Here is a 20,387-nt window from a genome sequence, read left to right as displayed (position 1 = left end):
CCAGAACATTTTCATCACCCCTAAGAGAAACCTCATAACCCTTAAGCAGTCACTCCTCATCTCCCTCTGCCCCTAGCCCCAGGCAACCACTAATATACTTTCCATCGCTATGGATTTGCCTATTCTGGACATTTCATATAAATGGAATCATACAATATGTGACCTTATCCACTCTATGGATATACCACATTTTACTTACCCATTCATCAGTTGATGGACATTTGGGTTGTTTCCGTGTTTTGGCTATTGTGAGTAGTACTGAACTATTTCTGCACAAGATTTTGTCTGAATACCTATTTTCAGTTCCATTAAAGTGGAGATGCAATGGTAAAGACATAAAGTCACTCTTAATAATTGTATAGCATTCCACTGGAAAGATGTACTGTAGTGAAACTGACTGGGCCTCTGCCAATAGGCAGCTATTTTCAGTTTCTCTTTACTGTAAACAGTGGTGGGATGCACATCTGGTCCACACAGATGCTACAATTTAAGGGGTCTTATCCCTGCTGCCCTGGGGTACAGTGGGAAGTACAAGGGTCATGAGAAGATGGGATTTAACTCTTTGTTTTTAAAAATATTACGTGTTTATTTAGTTGGGACTTCCCAGGTGGTGCTGTGGTAAAGAACCCACCTGCCAACGCAGGAGACATAAGAGACAGGGGTTCCATCCCTGGGTCAGGAAGATCTCCTGGAGGAGGGCATGGCGACCCAATTCTCCAGTATTCTTGCCTGGAGAATCCCATGGACAGAGGAGCCTGGTGGGCTACAGTCCATGGGGATCGCACAGAGTCAGACACTACTGAAGTGACTTAGCACAGCACAGCATTTATTTAGTTGCGGTGTGTGGGATCGAGTTCCCTGACCAGGAATCAAACTCGGGTTCCCTGAATTGGGAGTGTGGTGTCTTAGCTACTAAACCACCAGGGAAGTCCCTCAACTCATTCTGTCTGGAGGAGGTGTTGGGAGAGTGTCTGAACTTGCCTGGAGATGACCTTGGCTTGACCTCCCTGATGGCAGTGCTTACAGCAGCAGCTCCCAAACCTCAATGTGCACGTAGATCACCTGGGGAACTTGTTACAGAGCAGGTTCCTGAGATGAACCCCAGAGAATCTGCTTTTTTTTAATAACTTTTTTTTATTTTTTAACTTTTATTGGGGTATGAAATACCCCATTGTTACAAATCACAGTTGATTTACAATGTTGTGTTAGTTTCAGGTATACAGCAAAGTGAATCAGTTGTACCTATACATATACCCACTCTTTTTTAGATTCTGAGAATCTACATATTTAACAAGCCTCTCAGCCGACTTTCATGTAGCTAGCTGGTAGACCACACCTGGAGAAATACCTACAGTGGAAGAGAAAGTGGAGGGAGGTAAATAGTGTTCACTTGAGAAACAGGAGAGGCTGTTGGGGGGCAGATAGGGAGGAAAATTAATCAGCCTTCTTCAGTTACCCCAGGGCTCCAGTGTGCTTTGTGTTAGGACAGAACTAACAAATCTACCCACTGGCCTTCATTCTCCAAAATGATCCAGGAATTCTGATGGTCACGTAGACCCTAAGACCCCCAGTCTATCTCTAACCTGTCATTTCCTCTCTTGTGCTCAGTGTTACTCAGCTAGGAGCATAGGGATACACAGAAACATCTCACCACGTTCACTGGGGCTTTAAAAAGATCATGGGCTCAGGCTGGGAAAGATGGGAGCGCCCCATGGTCACCAGCAGAGATAACCAAGGTTAGGGATGCTGCTGGAAAGTGGGAGAACACCTCCGAGCCTCAGTGAGGGGATGGAGTGCAACAGGAACTCTAGTGAGTGAAACATAAATGGGTCTAACCATTCAGAAAAACAGTTTGACCCAATAACTCCACTCCAGGGTATATACTCCTTAGAAAGTCGTATGCTTGAACTCCAGGAAACATAAATATCCAGGATGTTCTCAGTAGAATTTCCAGAAGAGGAAAAAAAAAAAAACTTGAAAGAATCTAAATGCCCTTGGACAAAAGAATGGACGTATTAATAGTGGCATAGTCACACAGTGGAACACTATGCATATTTCAGTTGAGTGAACTGTACACACATCAGCGTGGATGAGTCCTGGAAACATAATAAATGAAAACAGTCATTACAGAAAAAAATACATTCTTGTTAAATTAAAAATATAAGCAAAACTATGCAATTCATTGAGGATTTACGTGTGAGTAAATATAAAGGAAAGCAAAAGACTGTGGGATGGCCTTCTCTGATGCTCCATGGTTAAGAACCTGCCTGCCGATGCAGAGGAAACGGGTTCGATTCCTGGTCCGAGAAGATACCACTTGCCTCAGGGCAACTAAGCCCTGTGCCACAACTACTGAAGCCCGTGACCTAGAGCCTGTGTTCCTCAACAAGAAAAGTCACCACAACTAGAGAAAGCCCGTGTGCAGCCATGAAGACCCAGGGCAACCAAAAGTAAATAAATAAAAAGATCGTAGGATAAATTCAGATTAGTGGTCACCTCTGGGCAAGGTAGGGGATGAGAGCTTTGAACAATGGTGGTGTGTTCTAGCTCTTAAGTTGGGTGGTGAGTTCACAGGTGTTTGTTTTATTATTATGCATATGACTCTATATGGGCTTGCCAGGTGGCACTAGTGGTAAAGAACCTGCCTGCCAATGCAGGAGATATAAGAGACATTGGTTTGCTCCCTGGGTTGGGAAGAACCCTTGGAAGAGGGCATAGCAACTTATGCCAGTGCTCTTGCCTGGAGAATCCCATGGAGAGAGGAGCCTGACGGGCTATAGTCTATAGGGTTGCAAAGAGTCGGACACAACTGAAGCGACTTAGCACATATAACTCTATAACATATATTCTTTTGGCTATATCAAACATCTTGAAATTTTTAAAATGAAGAGAGAGAAAGATGAAATCCTCTAGCCACTACTGTGTTCTCTCAAGGTTATTTAATTCTTGGGTCCCCCCATCTCTCCTCCAACAGGCACTGTAGACCAGAAAGCAAGATGTCAGGCCCAAAGAGACCAAAGGAATGTTGCTCAAACCCACTTCCATCTCATCATTCGGAGACCAGGGCAAGCCCCTGTTCTGCCCCTTCCCAGTCTGTTTCTCATAGACTGTGTCTATCACTAAGTAATGGAGAAGGCAATGGCACCCCACTCCAGTACTTTTGCCTGGAAAATCCCATGGACGGAGAGGCCTGGTAGGCTGCAGTCCATGGGGTCGCTAAGAGTCGGACACGACTGAGCGACTTCACTTTCACTTTTCACTTTCATGCATTGGAGAAGGAAATGGCAACCCACTCTAGTGTTCTTGCCTGGAGAATCCCAGGGACGGGGGAGCCTGGTGGACTGTCGTCTATGGGGTCGGACAGAGTTGGACACGACTGAAGCGACTTAGCAGCAGCAGCAGCAGCAGCAGCACTAAGTAATGGCTTTTTTTTTTTTTTAGACCTAGTCAGGCTGACTCCATGCTTAGTTAATAGGGCATTTTTTCTCTGCTGATAGCAGGACTATACTTAGGATATTGTTCTTCTAAACAAGCAAGCCATCCTACCACCTACTTTTCTTATCTGAATGCATCCCTAGCAGCCACTCTACTGAATCTGCCAGTTTCACATCTGTCTGCTTCTCCAGGCTTCCTTTGGCATCCCTGATGAAGTGCTTTCTCTCTTCCTTTCTTCCCTGCTTGTGAGCTCAGCACATCTGGAGCTCTCCAAGGCCTTGATTTTTCTCCTTCTGCCACGTTTCCTAATTCAAAGACCACCTATCTGTCAGAAGAGGGCAGAGCTCCTGAGACGAGGTTTTGCCTTGACCAAAGCAGTTGAATGGGTTAGGTGGGTTTCAATGCCCTGTCTTCCTCCTACCTGACTGTGTGGCCTGGGGTAGGCCCCTTATCTTCACAGATCCTATTGGTTTGCCTGTAAGATAGAGAGAGGTTCTTTTTTTTTTTTTTAGTTTCACTGCACAGCATGTGGGATCTTATTTCCCTGACTAGGGATTGAACCCTGCCCCTTGCGTGGGAAGTGTGAAATTCTAACCACTTGACCATGAGGCAAGTCCCCAAAGATTTCCTTCTTTCTTCTTTTTTTTAATTCTTTATTTGACTGCACTAGGTCTTAGTTTCAGGGCTTCCCAGGTGGCTCTAGTGGTAAAGAACCTGCCTTCCCATGCAGGGGACATAGGAGATACAGGTTTGATCCCTGGGTCAGGATGATCCCCTGGAGGAGGGCATGGCAATCCATACCAGTATTCTTGCCTGGAGAATCTCAGGGAAAGACGAGCCTGGCAGGCTACGGTCCATAGGGTTGTGTAGAGTCAGACATGACTGAACCAACTTAGCAACAGCAGCCAAGTCTTAATTGCAACACAAAGGATCTTTTAGTCATAGCATGGGAATTCTTCCTTGCAGCATGTGGGATCTAATTCCCTTCCCTGGATTGAACCCATGACCCCCTGCACTGGGAGCTCTGAGTCTTAGCTGTCAGACTAGGGAAGTCCAAGAGAATATTGTCTTTGGGGATGCTGATAATGTGTGAGAACCATTAAAAGATGGATGTTAAAGGATTAAAAATGGATGTTAAAGTTCATCTAGTTTCACCCACTTGTCTTCAATGGAAAAACTAAGCTGAAGGTGAGGAGGAGACCTGGATGGACTGGGGATATTTAGTTGGCAGGTACCTAGAACCCAGGTCTCATACCTCTCCATTACCTTGCCTCCCTGATACTTGCTGAGACACAGAGGTGTGGCAGGAGAAACCTACAGCCAGTTGCCCTGCCCTGCCCGAGCTCCATCCAAGGTCCAGGTATTCAACCTTAGAAGATGTTGCTTTTCAAACTACTGATGCTGTCTGGGGGTGGCAAGAGCTCGCCTCACCTGTCAGCTGGTCCATTGCACAACTTGGCAAGTTAAGGCCTGAGACTCTCCTTCCCACACCAGGCTCAGCTGTAGAACAGGTCAGGTTGTAGGGAACAACAAAAGACTTGGGTACTCCCCGGGTGGTCCAGTGGTTAAGACTCCACGCTCCCAATTCAGAGGGCCTGGGTTCAATCTCTGGTCTGGGAACTAGATTCCACACGTTGCAACTAAGAGCCTGCAGGCCACAACTAAGAACTGATGCAGCCAAAAAAAAAAAAAAACATTTGAACACTACCCCTACCTTTCCCTCAGACCTTACTCCCCACTCCCTGCAGGGGTTGTGGTACACTGAGGGTAAAAGAGGCCTGAGGAGAGGAAACAGGAGTGGGGAAAGCAAGCTTTCTGCATGAGCTAAAGGGGACGGGGCCACTCCTCCTCCTCACCCCTAAATGGATATTCTATTTGGGGGAGGAAATTTGTGGACAAGGTAGAAAGGAAGAAGAAGCTTTTGGCCTGGTCCTGCTTTCACTCCATGAGCTGCGAATTTGTCTTCAAAATGGAGGTGAGACATTCTCCATTTCAAAATGGAGGAGGAGGTGAGACAGAGAGCTGAGTTGGTCTGTGAGGCTGCCAGTGTGGACTCTAATGGAGGCAGTGGAAACTGGACTTGGTGCAAAGATGTCTGGGGTCCCAGTTTGACCCCCTGACCCATGAGGCAGCAAACATGGAGGCCAGGGTTGTGCACAGCCTCTCCAAGCTCTGGACTCATGCAGGCTGCCATACTTCAGCCCCAGTCTGAAACAGAAGCCCTATTCAGGAGTTCCAGCAAAGGCACTCAGCAATCCAATTAGAGGTTGTTTTTTCTCTTCTATTTTTTTTTTTTAATTATTCAGCTGACATACATGACTACAGCACAAAAGGGAGTTCTTTTTTCGTTTAAAATTACAGTATACACAGCAAGTCTGGGCTAGATCTTCCAATCTGAAGATCTAGAAAAGGTATTAACCTTTTCTATGCTGTTCCTGTCTATAGTGCGCAGAAGTCCTGTAATTGAAGCCATGCCTTTCAGTCACTAGAGGAGTCTTTGTAGCTGCCAGAGACTTCAGCTCCCAAACTCAATTGTATTAAAAACTAGAGCTCAGTTTTGGGGAAGTTTCCCAGTCCCATAGATTATGTACAGTTTGGTGGTGGTGATTTAGTCGCTAAGTTGTATCTGACTCATGCAACCCCATGGACTGTAACTTGTCAGGCTTCTCTGTCCATGGGATTTCCCAGGCAAGAATACTGGAGTGGGTTGCCATTTTCTTCTCCAGGGGATCTTCCCAATCCAGGGATCGAACCTACCTCTCCCGTGTTTCAAGTGGATTGTTTAATGCTGAGCTATCAGGAAAATCCAAGTACAGTTTGGGGAAGGCTTTTGTTGGGGTGGGGGTGGGGGGGCCACCAGGTCCTCAGGCATTGATCCCCACAGGTTGAAGTGCCTCTGTCAACTGTTTCCATTCCAACCTGGGGACCTGGGACTCTGTCCCTGGATGCAGTGAGCGGCCGCAACCTCCCTGAGGACCCAGCCTTCCTGCTCTCAGTCTCACAGCTCTTTCCTTCTTTCCTTCCACCAGCCTGAGGGGAAATACTGATGTACGATTATTAAAATATTTTTTAAAAGACTTATGGTAGAGTAACGTATGGGTTTTCTCAAAAACATGTGAAGTACTGAGATCTAGTGGCAGATCTAATAATTTCATACTTTTGAGGTAGTGATATACATAAACAATATTTTAACATATTGCAATAATCATAAAAAGATCTGAAAATAGCTCATTTCTCTGGTAATGAAAGCAATTTGTTGCCTACACTCATAATTGAAGGAAACGCTATTTTTCAGATACAGGTTAGTGAAAATAAAAAATGCAGGTTTTTTCCCGTCCAAGTTCAAGAGTCTAAGGTCATAAGAAACCTTGGTCAGAAGAAATTCCTCTCTTCTCAATCTTTATTTCTGTTGCCAAAATCTTGGCTCTGTGCACCAATGCCAAATAGGAATGTGGAGACAGAGTTATGGAGGAGAAGGAAAGAAGTGGCTTTATTACTTTGCCAGGCAAAGGGGGAACACAGTAGGCTAGAGCCTCAAGAACTGTGACCCCTTCCCTGGTGAGTAGGGAAAGGTTATATAGTCAGGCAGGCATATGTACAGTGACAGTTATATTCTTCTGCAAAATTTTAAAGGGTGGGGTTGCTGACAAGATTAGGATGTGTGCAGGGCCTTAGGAAAGACCCTGATGCTGGGAAAAATTGAGGGCAGGAGGAGGCGGGGGTGACAGAGGATGAGATGGTTGGATGGCATCACTGACTCAAAGGACATGAGTTTGAGCAAGCTCCAGGAAATAGTGAAGACAGGGAAGCCTGGCGTGCTGCAGTCCATGGGGTCGCAAAGAGTCAGACATGACTGAGTGATTGAACAACAACAACAACAAAGGGCCTTAGGTGGTCTAGTCTCCTAATATTGATGAACCTTGGGGCTTCCCTCGTAGCTGAGCTGGTAGAGAATCTGCCTGCAATGCAGGAGACCCCGGTTTCATTCCTGGCTTGGGAAGATCTGATGGAGAAGGGATAGGCTACCTACTTCAGTATTCTTGGGTTTCCCTGGTGGCTCAGCTGCTAAAGAATCTGCCTGCAATGTGCGAGACCTGGGTTCGATCCCTGGATTGGGAAGATCCCCTGGAGAAGGGAATGGCTACCCACTCCAGTATTCTGGCCTGGAGAATTCCATGGACTGTATAGTCCATGGGGTTGAAAAGAGTAGGACACGCCTGAGCGACTTTCACTTCCTGTTCTGGTCCTTTAGTCTTGCTGCAGGTAGTTTAACTGCTTTCCCTTCTTTGATTAGCAAATGTTCTGCCCTTTGGAACTGAGAGGAAGGTCCTGGAGGCTGGAGTTTTGCCTATAAGAAATGGGGGACGAAAAGACTTCTGGGCCCAGGAGTCCCACAGGGCCCTGCTTGGCATCATTTCTTCAGAGGGAGTCACGAACGATCCCTGAGACTAGTAGCACAAGACCTGTTATCTGCTTGATTGAAGGAGAAAGTACATGCATAGGTTAATACCTTAACAAAAATTTTCCATCTTTACTTTCATCAGGGTTTATTTACTCCTAGTTTACACATACTTCCCTGGTGAATCAGATGGTAAAAAAAATCCACCTGCAATGCGGGATACCTGGGGTCGATCCCTAGGTTGGGAAGATCCCCTGGAGGATGGCATGACAACCCACTCCAGTATTCTTGCCTAGAGAATTCCTATGGACAGAGCAACCTAGCGGTCTCCATGCGGTCCATGGGGGTCACAAAGAGTCAGACACAACTGAGCGACTAAGCACACAGCACACCACACAGCACAGTTTTCGCACAATCCTAACATACCTGAGAGTCTCATTTTTTAACTCATAGAAAAAATAGGAGTACATTTCAAAATGGGAAATGTTGCTATTAAGAAAACACGTTTGTCATACCCAAGGTGTTTGCAAACAGCCTGAAATCAGAAAATTGGAAAGATTTAGTGTAGAAGCAAATAACTGTATTTTGATTTCTCTGAGCTAATAATATCTAATATTCATCACTATGACCCTATATTCCGAAGAAAAAGCTAAAGAATATATACTCGTTCATCTGTACTTCGGAAAGAAGGGATAAAGTATACTTAGCATAATGTCCAAGCAAGATGGTTTTTAAAAAGAGTTAAAAATAAAATAAAGTAGCATCTTAAAAAAAAAAAAGATACCCTCAGCAGGTTTTTTGTTGTTACTGTTAGCATATGCATGGTGAAACCCTCCTCCTTTTTACTGAAAAATCAGTCAACTCACCAATACTTACTTTCTGGGTGTTTTTGTTTTTATTCTTGTTTTTTAATAGTAACCATCATAATGATAGTAAGATAGTATTTCCTGGTGCTCTTGATTTGCATTTCTTTAATGGTTATGATGTTGAGTGTATTTTCATGAGCTTGTTGGTCATTTGTATATTTTATTCAGAAAAATGCCTACTTAAGTTCTTTGCCCATTTTTTAACTGGGTTATTTGGGGATTTTTTTGTTGTTGTTGAGTGGTATACCTTTTGGGATTATTTTATATCCATCTTTTCTGCATCCTGATATTTAAGGTGTGCCTACTATAAGAAGCATATGCTTCCTTGTTAATTCGTTTGAGAATCTTTTTCTTTTAATTGCAGTATTTAGTCTAATTGTGATTGTTATTGTAATTGTTATCCATTGTTCAGTCACTAAGTCGCGTCTGACTCTTCGAAACTCCATGAACTGCTGCAGGCCAGGCTTTCCTGTCCTTCACTATCTCCCAGAGCTTGCTCAAACTCCTGTCCATTGAGTCGATGATGCCATCCACCATTTCATCCTCTGCTTTCCCCTTCTCCTCCTGCCCTCAATTTTCCCCAACATCAGGGTCTTTTCCAATGAGTCGGCTCTTCGAGTCAGGTGACCAAAGTATTGGAACTTCAGTTTCAGCATCAGTCCTTCCAATGAATACTCAGGGTTGATTTCCTTTAGGATTGACTGGTTTGATCTCCTTGTAGTCCAAGGGACTCTCATGAGTCTTCTCCAGCACCACAGTTCAAAAGCATCAAATGCTGCACTACAAATTACTCACAACTGAACAGCTTAAAGAACAATAAACATTTATTGTCTTACACAGTTTCTGTAGGTTATGAATTTGGGAGGAGCTTAGCTGGGTGGTCCCATTAAAGGATGTCTCAGGGTTATTTCATGACATCGAACATTCAAAGGGTAACATGTGGGAAGCTGATCCAAACTTAGAAAGGGGTATAACAATTGGCCAAGTCATAGAAAATGTGCCTGCTTTGTATCACAAATTATATGAGAAGGCAAGCACTAATAATCTTTTACAAAGAAATAAAACATCTTAATTTTCAATGTTTCTAATGTTTTAAATTAGTGTACTGAGTAAATGTTAACTTTCCTTGTATTTTTTTCATTTTCTTAAACAGTTATAATGGGCTTCCCTGGTAGCTCAGATGGTAAAGAATCTGCCTGCAGTGCAGGAGACCAGGGTTTGATCCCTGGGTCAGGAGGATCCCCTGGAAAAGGACATGGAAACCCAATCTAGTATTCTTGCCAGGAGAATCCCATGGACAGAAGAACCTGATGGGCTACAGGCTATGGGGTTGTGAAGAGTTGGACACGACTGAGCGACTAACACACACACAGTTATAACTGACAGCAGAGTTTTTAATGTTTTAATCAAACTAATTAAAGGTCACAGAACAATGATACTTTTTCTCACTGATGTTTTTTCTCACTGACTATTAAGATTGCTATGCATGATTTCAGCTTTCTCAGTCATTTTTATGGTTCTGCTTTGCCACGCAAAGCAGAGATTGTCTGTATATATTTATTACCGGGATTTGGATTTACATAATCTTGGGAGCTGGTTAAGCAGTTTCTGGAAGGCTTTTGTCTTCACGTCTGATGCTGGAGCTTGAAGTCCACAGAGCAGGCAATTGGAAGGGGAAAATGGTTGTTATGTGGAGAAGAACAAGACTAAGGTAGAATTTACAGCATGAGCTGGAGCCCACAAGGACCTCTGAAGTCCATGTTGGTTCTTATTGCCTCAAATGTTGATAGTGTGGGCATTCTGCAGAAGCCAGGGCTCTTTGCACAGAACCAAAGGCACACACCTGGCCCAGGAGTCAGAGAAGCTCAAGGAAGAGTAAGGAGAAGGTGAAGCAGTTACACACATGGCTTCTGCCTCTTGCTGATGAGGTGAGGCAGCAGGTAACCAGCAAAATGTGTCAGCTACAAAATGGCTGCTGCTTCACTTCCACCCCTCCAAATCTACCACAAGAAACTCCTGGTGGCCCATGCTAACTGGAAACATACCAGAAAGGGAATTCTGGGAAATGCAATTCAGCCCAGCAAAGTTAATACATTTCAAAGCCATTGTACTTACTGTATAGCTTAATAGTTATGGACTCAGGCCCTAGAGTCAGACTTTCCAGGTTTGAATCACACACAGTTCCTTTATTTCAAGCTGTGTGTTCACGAGCAAGTTACTTAGTTTTTCTGTGCTTAGTTTCTTTGACTCCAAGATTAAGATATAGTAGTAGTACTTATAAAATTTGTGTGAGGTTTAAATAAGATAGTATAGAGACACTCTTGATATATTATCAGTAAGACTTAGCCAATTGGAACAGTTCAATAAATATCAGGGTTTGTTTTTTTTTTCCCTTAATCTTAGGCAAATTATTTATTTATTTATTTAAGATTGTTCCTCTCAAAATACAGGATCTTAGTCCCCCAACCAGGGAATGAACCTGTGACCCCTGCAGTGGAAGGGCAGAGTCTTAACCACTGGACTGCCAGGAAAGTCCCTTGGGAAAATTATTTAATCTTTCAGAGCCTCAGTGTTGTTTGTCTGTAAAGTAGGGAACTTCTTGGCCTATTTTAAGACTTCTATTGAGGATCTAATGAAATAACCGGGAGAGAGAGGATACCTATGGCTAATTCATGTTGATGTTTGTCAGACATCAATACAATATTGTAAAGCAATTATCCTTCAATTAAACATTAAAAAAATATTACATAAAAATATATATTTTTAAAATGTGAACAGAGGTGATGGTGACGACAAGCACCTTTCTTAGCTCCTTCCAGCCTGAGGACTTATACCTACCCCAGTGACGAATCTAAAGCAAGCTGTTTTGTGAGTATTCATTAGAAAAGTGGTTCTCCAAGTGTGCCATTTTAACGTAAGATGTTAGGTGGGAAGGAGGTGGTGTAAGAAACTCTGTGCTATCTTTGCAGTTTTTCTGTAAATCCCAAACTATTCAAGGTTTTACAAAAAAATAACAACTTAAAAAAGAAATGGAAATAAAACTTAAAAGAAGAAAATGATTTTCAAAGTTTAGCAGGTATCAGAATCGCCTGCAGGGCTTGTTGAAATATACCTTACGGGGCCCCACTCCTAGAGCTCTGATTCAGTAGGTCTGGGGTGGGGCCAGAGAAATTGTGCTTCTAATCATCAGAGCCGAGACTGCTGATCTGTGGATCACACTTTGAGAACCACTGACATAAAACTGAGACTATATGAATTTTCCTGTATTTCTCGTGAACACAGACTTGCATTCATCATGGCCCGTCATTTCTTGGCTCATTCAGTCTATGACATCAGCCAACATTTACTTCCCGGGCAAGAAGAAGGAGACAACTCATGACCTATTCAGTCACTCAGCAGAACAGTTAAACAAGGCCTGAAAAATCCTTTTTATCTTCCCCCTCTTTTCTCCAATCTCTTTAAGTCTCCAGGCTGTAGATCAAGCTATGCTTAAAAAAATACACACATATATGTATTTAGAGATATAAGTTTCACTATAAGAAGAAGGTGCTGATGGAGGAGAATTAAGAAAAAGAAAGAAGAAAAAAAAATTACCATCTGCTTTCCCATCCGAAGACAGCCAATTAATATTTAATTTTTGTACATTTACTTCTTGAATTTGATTTCAACTATATGTTATGAGGTTTATCTCTTTTTTATTTTAATTTTTCTTAATATACATATTTTATTAAAGTACAGTTGACTTACAAACTTTCAGGTGCACAGCAAGCGTGGTTCAGTTATGCATATACACATATATTATTTTTTTAATTATTTTCCATTATAGGTTATTACAACATAGTAACTATAGTTCCCTGTGCTATAAAGTTTTTCCTTTAAACATTGTTATGATCAAAAAGGACATATATTTTTATATTCTGCTTTGTCACTGATTATAAACATTTTATATTACTATACAGTATTTATACAGTACTTGTATCATAATACAAACATTAAATGATTGCACAATACTGAAATTGTTCCTCTTTTATCGAATACTCCAGGTTTTGCTATTTTTCACTATTGTAAAAAGTAAAAGAAGGTTCAAATTTCACAGTTGCATGAACTCAAGTGCAGAAAAATACAACTTCCTTTATTTTCCTATAACTGAACTAAATTTCTTTCTTAAACCCCAGTTCTCTAGAACAAAAAACATAAACAATAACCATAATCATTTCTAGGTAAACCCAGTCAAAATCAGAATCTTTCTACTCTTTCTTATTCTTCACCTCTCTGCTGCAGAAGGAATTATGCAAATATCACAAAGGAGTAAATGAAGAGGGGCCAACCTCTCCTTGATCTTCATCTGCTTTGTCCCATGGTGGCCTCTTATTCAGTATAACAGGTGAGCCCTCCCTGTCTCACTCATAGAAAGGGGGCAGTGGTGGTGTTGTGCCCGTGGAAGTTGGGAAGGGTCGGTCCCCCTAGTATCCTGACAACCTGTTGATGTGTAGCCACATCTTATCTGCCCATGTGACTTCTCCTAACCCAGCCAGGGGTCCCCACCTCCCACCCCTGCCAGGAGTAGGGTGTAGAAGCTGGGAGAATCTGTTTCCAGTCCCAAGCCTAGACACCCAAAGCTGTCATTTCAACTCCATGGTGTCTGCACCATAACAGAGGGAGATTTGCCTAATAAGGCTTCTTTGTTGCCTGCCTAAACCTTGCCTCAGAAACAATAAAAAAGGTTTACTGAACTTCAGGTGGGGTCAGATACACAGTTCCTGCTGTTCTGTTTCCTCTTCAAGCTCTCCACCTGCCTTTCCTCTCTAAATAGGTCTTATTTTCTCTAATGTGGAGGTGGGGAAGATTCTTTTTCACAGTAGTTTTGACCTGTCTCTTTCTTCATCTTTTGGTCTTATACTTGAGTTTAAAAGCCAGCTCCCCACCCCACACTGTGCAGCTTGCGGGATCTTAGTTCCCAGACCAGGGATTGAACCTGGGCCCACGGCAGTGAAAGCACTGAGTTCTAACCACTGGATCACCAGGGGATCCCCAAGAGCCAATATTTTGTGGACTCTTTTTTTTCTAGGTGTCCTCAAGTGAAACTTGAGGAATGGAGGGGCAGAGGGAGGTGAGGATGAAAACAATGGAGGGATGGTGATCTTGGACTGAAAGGGATTTTGGGGAAGGGAAAGAACACACCAGTTATGCTCTTAAACTATCATCCTGCCTCATAAAAATGCTGCAAAATACTGGGGTAGCATCATGGCACCTTTGACAGACAGGGTGGAGAAGGTGTGAATGAAGGCCTGAGGTCATTAAGGGAGACAAGGGGAGGTTCTGGAGAATGAGGGTGGAGAGAAAGACATAAACATATGGTCCACCCTTGGAACAATGAACTATGAGTAATTGCCTGCCCCTCCTCCCTCAGTGAGTAAAGACCGGGAGAAGGCTTTGACACACTTAAGGTTGCCCTTTCCAGCCCACAAGGCCAATGATGATTGCTGAAAACAACTAGTTTATTCAGACAGTCCCTGCTCCTCACAATCTGTCATTCACTTATCAATCAATCAATCTACATAAACTCCTTACGTGTATGTAATTTAGATGTTTTGTTTGTTTTTTATTTCCTTTAAACATTGTCCCAGAAGTGAAATTACTGGGTCAAAGGATAAAACTTTTTGTAATTCCCATGTTAAATAATTCGATGTCTTAATACAAAAAGTGTAGAACTGTTAACTCAGAGGGGATCAAGCATCAGACCCTGGTGGTAAAGAATAAATTGGTATGATCTTTCTGCAGGGAAATTTGTCAACATGTCAATATATGTACCACAGTTTGACCTAGCACTCCACTTTCGGGAATTTATCTGAAAGAAATAATTAGACAGATATACAGGATGTATATGCCAGGAGGTTCAAAGAAGCATGTGTATAATAGTTAAAAGTAAACATGGTTTAAATATCTAATGATAAAGGATTGTTAATAAAAAAAAGTACATCCGTATGATCAAACATCATGCAGTCATTAAAAATTATGACTGTTTCAGAATCAGTATTGACTGAGAAGAAAAATATATTCAAGATATAGTGTGCAGTGAAAAAAGCAGATTAGAAACAAAATCTTACATAGTATCACCCCTTTTAAATTTATATTGTGTTGTTGTTGTTGTGTAGTTCCTCAGTCATGTCCAACTCTTTTGCAACCCCATGGGCTGTAGCCCACCAGGCTCCTCTATTCATGGGATTTTCCAGGCAAGAATACTGGAGTGAGTTATCATTTCCTTCTCCAGGGAATCTTGCTGACCCTGGGATCAAACGCACGTCTCCTGCATTGTAGGAGCCACCAGGGAAGCTCCTCACGTTGTGTAGATATGCACAAAATAAAAGACCAGAAGGAAACACACCAACATATTAATAGTGGTTATCACTAGGTGGTGGAATTATTTTCTTTTCTTGGTTATTCTTTTCCATATTTTTTACCTTAAATTACTTTTAAAATCAAGGGAAATAAACACTGAAAGATAGCATATATAATTAGGCCACTTGGAATGTTATTTTATACATTTTAATTTGCTATTCACATAATCACCTATCTGCACTGGAATCTGTCTGCACTAATTTCTTGGGCTTCATACTATTTTTTTTGGCCACGTCCCATGGCATGTGGATCTTAGTTCCCTGACCAGGTCTAGAACCTGTGCCCAGTGCATTGGAAGTGCAGAGTCTTAACCACTGGACTGCCAGGGAAGTCCCCTTGGACTTCATACTTCTTTTCATTTCATTCAACTCAAGCCCTGCTCTTCCTCTGGCATTAAGTCGGGAATCCCCCACCCTTGTTCCCCGTCTCTGGTTGCCTCTGCCTCCTCCCACAGGCCCCTGTTCTGTCCCTACCAGGCTTCCTTACTCCATGTTCTTTTCAGAAGTGGTGATACCTCACTGAAGTGGTTCAGCCTGGAAAATCTCCAAGGACAGTTGTCCTTAACTGACCTTCACTGCAGCCAGACTTGGAGGTCACAGTCCTCTGCATTGTGGGGCCCTGGCGTGAATGAGGGTGCCAGCCAAAGTGGCACTTCTGGGGCACTTAATAGATCAACCAAAGTTCACTGTCAAGTAATCACCTGGGTTGGGCCATTAATGGGTGCTGATAAGTCGCTGAGAAGGTCTGGTCTTCAACCCTTGGACTCTAGCCATGGGAGGGAGGACTCAGCAGAACTCAAAGTCCTGCTAACTTAGCTGGCCAGCTCTACACTTAAATCTGGACATTGAGACTGAGGCAGGGACAAACAGCAGGGAAGCTTCCCACAAGCTCAGGGGGCCATCAAACCTCTTCCCCCAGCTGAGGACATTCACTTTCCCTTCTGATTTACTTCACAGTGAAATGTTAGGGCTGATATCTTCTTGGTGACTATCGATCACGGGCTCATATAGGACTATGGAGTTAGAAAGGCCGTTAGATACCACCTGCTCCAAGCCTCTCCTTCTGCAGCACAGAGAAGCCAAACCATATGCCCAGAGCTACTCAGTTTATGATGCAGCAGGTAGCAAAGCCCAGGTTTCCTGACTCCTAACTCAGAACTCTTGCTTCACTGTAATACTGTTTGCCTTCTTTGCAAATGGGGTATTTCTAAAGAACACTGTTGTGCTTTGTGTCATCTTACCCTCAAATCAACACTGACTCAGTATGAGACTGTAAACCATCAAAACTAGAAAATAAATGAGTACAATCTAGTCATTTTATTTTTTAAAACTTTTAATTTTATATTGGAGTATAGCAGATTAACAATGTTGTGAGTTTCAAGTGGACAGCAAAGGGACTCAGCCATACATATATGTGTGGCCATTCTCCCCCAGACTCCTCTCCCATTCAGGCTGCCACATAACATTGAGCAGAGTTCCCTGTGCTATACAGCAGGACATTGTTTGTTATCCATTTAAAACGTAGCAGTGCTATACCTATGACTGATTCATGCTGATGTACAGTGGAAACTAACACATTATTGTAAAGCAATTATCTTCCAATTAAAAATAAATAAGAAGAAAAGAAATAAAAATAAATAAATTTAAAAAAAACGCAAAACATACCAATGTGTATGTTTTGATCCCAAACTCCTTAACTGTCTCTTCCCCCAGAGAGATTACCCAGGATCCCTTGGCTGTGCAGGTCTGGAGCCAGACCCCTAGTGTCATTCACAACTGTTTCCACTACAAACTGCCCAGGCCTCAGCCAAACAGGACTGGACCCCACAGAAAGCAGACTTTCTGCTTTCTCCAGGTACACATAGTCAACAAGAACTTCTTAAACAGATAACTCTTCTCCACTTCTTTTTCCTCCTTCCTTTAGTTTCATGTCCTTGTCTTTAATTCTTGGGAAGATAAATGACCCAGCTTGTGCAGATAGTGGTGCTAAGGAATGCAGATCCCAACCTAGGAAGAAAGAAGTAAGAGCAATAAGAAGCAGAGCTAGGATGTGTGTGTGTGTGTGTGTGTGTGTGTGTGTGTGTGTGTGTGTGTGTGTGTGTGTGTTGGGGAGGAAAATCAGGCTGAATCTGAAGGTGTTATGGGAACAATATTTTTCAACTATTATTTCTTTTTCATTTTTTGTGACACTGAGTGGCATGTGGGATCTTAGTTCCCAAACCAGGGATCAAACCTGTGTCCCCTGTATTGACAGTTCAGTCAGAGTCTTAACCAGTGGACCACCACAGAAGTCCCCCTTTCAAATATTACTGAGATTGTGATCTAATGCTTCATTTAATTAAAGGCAGAATGTTTGAAATCAAGATTCTTTTCTTTGTAGACAGTTTGAAACTCTGAAAGATATGTGTGAGTGATTTGCTCATCTGTGTCACCAAGGACAGACAATTGCTAAATTGTAGCACAGAAAATAGAGAGTCAGTATTCTGCCTCCAGGTTCTAGGCTGGTACATGTCTCCATAATCCAATATAAATGACTGCCCTTTCTTTTTCTGATGTCTCCAGGGATACGATATCATATCCCTTCAAATATTCTCTGAAGGATTACATGCTGAGCAAGAGCAGGAGATGGAATACTCTCGTTGCCCAGGGCTAGTTCATGTACCTCTTTTGGGACTGAGGTCTGAGATCAGCCTCACCAAGCCACACGGATTGAAAGTGAGAGAGGTGATCCTCCAAAGGAAAACTGGGGGAAGTAGACAGCAGGGCAGGCAAGAACAGCTCTTCCCATAACAGAGACAATGATGAGTCTCTAGAGGTGATCATGTGTTAGATAGGGTTGATGGACTCTTCAGCATTTACTCCAGTGGTCCTTCCTCTGTTGCAGAGGCTGAAAAACTAGAGCTACATTTACTTCCCAGATTGTATGCAGCAAGGATTCTGGGTACAAATTAAGCCCTGCCACTTAGATGCATTTCTGTGATACTTGAAAAGCGGATGTGACGTGGAAGTCATGCCATGTTCTTGTTGTTTTGGACTGTTTGCTTCTGGCAAACAAAGCCATGAGATGCCAACATCCAGTCTCCAGGTTCAAAGATGTTGAGAGGAAATTGTGGGGGCAACAATGGCAGAAATCCACATTCCTGTGTCCAGGTTGGTTGGGGTGAATAGCAACAGCCTTGTGGTCTCAGCTTTCTGGTACTTGGTTTCTAGCTAGAGAAGTATGTCCTAGGACTCACCGTTCTAAAGGAAGACAGAGGGACTGACTCCCCCTGAGCCTTTTCCACGTGCCCATCCATGGATTTGGTTATTGCTGATTTTTGTACTGAATCCATTCTATTTAAACACTGGAGGGGACTTCCTTGGCAGTCCAGTGTTTAAGATCACCTTCCAATGCAGGGGTTGTGGGTTCAATCCCTGGTCAGGAAGCTAAGATCCCACATATCTCATAGCCAAACAAGCAAAAACAAAATATAAAACAGAAGCAATATTGTAACAAATTCAATGAAAGACTTTAAAAATGGTCTGGTTCAAACTTTGCACCCAGAACTGTAGTAAATATCAGAAATTGAATAGCAATAACGGCTTTTGAAAATGGTGCAATACACAAATAAATGCTTTTCCTTATTAAAATAAATAAATTAGTTACTTAAAATGGTCCACATTTATATATATATATATACATATGAAGTAAAGTGAAAGTCGCTCAGTCGTGTCCAACTCTTTTCAACCCCATGGACTATATATATAGTCCATGGGATTCTCCAGGCAAGAATACTGGAGTGGATAGCCTCTCCCTTCTCCAGGGGATCTTCCCAACCTAGGAATCGAACTGGGATCTCCTGCATTACAGGTGGATTCTTTACCAACTGAGCTATCAGGGAAGCCTGACATACATATGTATATATATATAAGCACTGGAAGTGATTGTGTTTGCTCACCTGATCCCTGAATGATACAGCTGTGTGGGTTGAAGAAGCACCTGTATGGTTTGATATGACCTCTTGCCTTCTTGAGAATTACTGATGTAAAAGAATAATGACATGGTTCAGGATACGCTAGAGATAAAAGGAAATTACAAAGTTACCAATACTGTAGTCTGAGTTTCTGCTCTCCTTCCTTAATGTGCTTGAGTTTATAACCCAGATGTCTGCCTCCAGAGATTGCCTCTATTTTCAGCCTTCAAGAGTCATGCTTTCCTGACTATCCAAATAGAATGACTCCAGCCTCTATTCCATGTCCTCTAGTGACCATCCTCAAAAAAACTCCTATGATTTTTCAAGGGGCTCATTAGTGTCCTGGACAACTTGCAAAATTCTGTATCTTCGCTTTGTTTTCACCCTCAATTTTGTTCCTTGCTGGACCACCTCATTCCTTCATTTCTCCAAAAACACTGCTTCGCCAACCTCAAACTGTGTGCAGCAGATTTTTACTAAAGATGTGAGGCTTAGAATCACTCTACAATCTGGGTGATAGCTCCAAATTCAATATTACACATCAGTGCGTTTTCCCTCCCTAATACACTTCTTGATCCCTATGTGTTTGCCACCTCCCCTGGGGCTGCACACTAGCCTACCATGTGACTTTGTGCGAATAAAAGGAAGATACCTGCTTTGAGTGGAGCTGATGTAAAACATGCCCCAAAAGAACATGTGGGCAACTGGAGATTTGTGCTCCATCTTAACTGGGCAGTTGCTACTCCATTCCAGCCGATTGCAGCATTGCAGGAATTCCAGCCAGGGTTGCTAGGCATTACAAAAAAAAAAAAAAGCCAGAAACCTAGATTTTTATTTAGAAATCCTCTACTTCATTTGTTAGTAACTAACAGGCAAATCAAGGTATTTATTAAGTACTTACTATATGCCAGGTACTTCCTCAGCACTTTATTTATTATTTTAAACATGAATTTTAAAAAATATATTTATTTTTATTTATGTATTTGGCTGAGCCGGATCTTAATTGCAGCAGGCAGGATCTTTAGTTGCAGCATGTGGGATCTAGTTCCCTGACCAGGGATCAAACCCGGGCCCGCTGCACTGGGAACAGGGAACCCCAGCCACCGGACGACCAGGGAAGTCCCCTAATTACTTTATAGGTATTAATTATTTTGTCTTTAGAACAGCCTATTAGGTAGTTACTATCATTATCTGCACTTTACAGATGAGGAAACTGAGACATAGAGGTTAAGTTGCTCAAAGTCATATGGATAATAAATGGCAGAACACGATTTGGTTCTAGAGACCACCCTCTTAAACTATCATGCTTTTCTGCTATGAACTAAATTTGGCCAAT

The sequence above is a fragment of the Giraffa tippelskirchi genome, chromosome 3 (assembly GCF_054371585.1).
Source record: "Giraffa tippelskirchi isolate mGirTip1 chromosome 3, T2T-mGirTip1v1.2.pri, whole genome shotgun sequence".
Classification (NCBI taxonomy): Eukaryota; Metazoa; Chordata; class Mammalia; order Artiodactyla; family Giraffidae; genus Giraffa; species Giraffa tippelskirchi.
The sequence above is the reverse complement of the archived record's forward strand: the minus strand, read 5'-3'. Positions refer to the sequence as shown.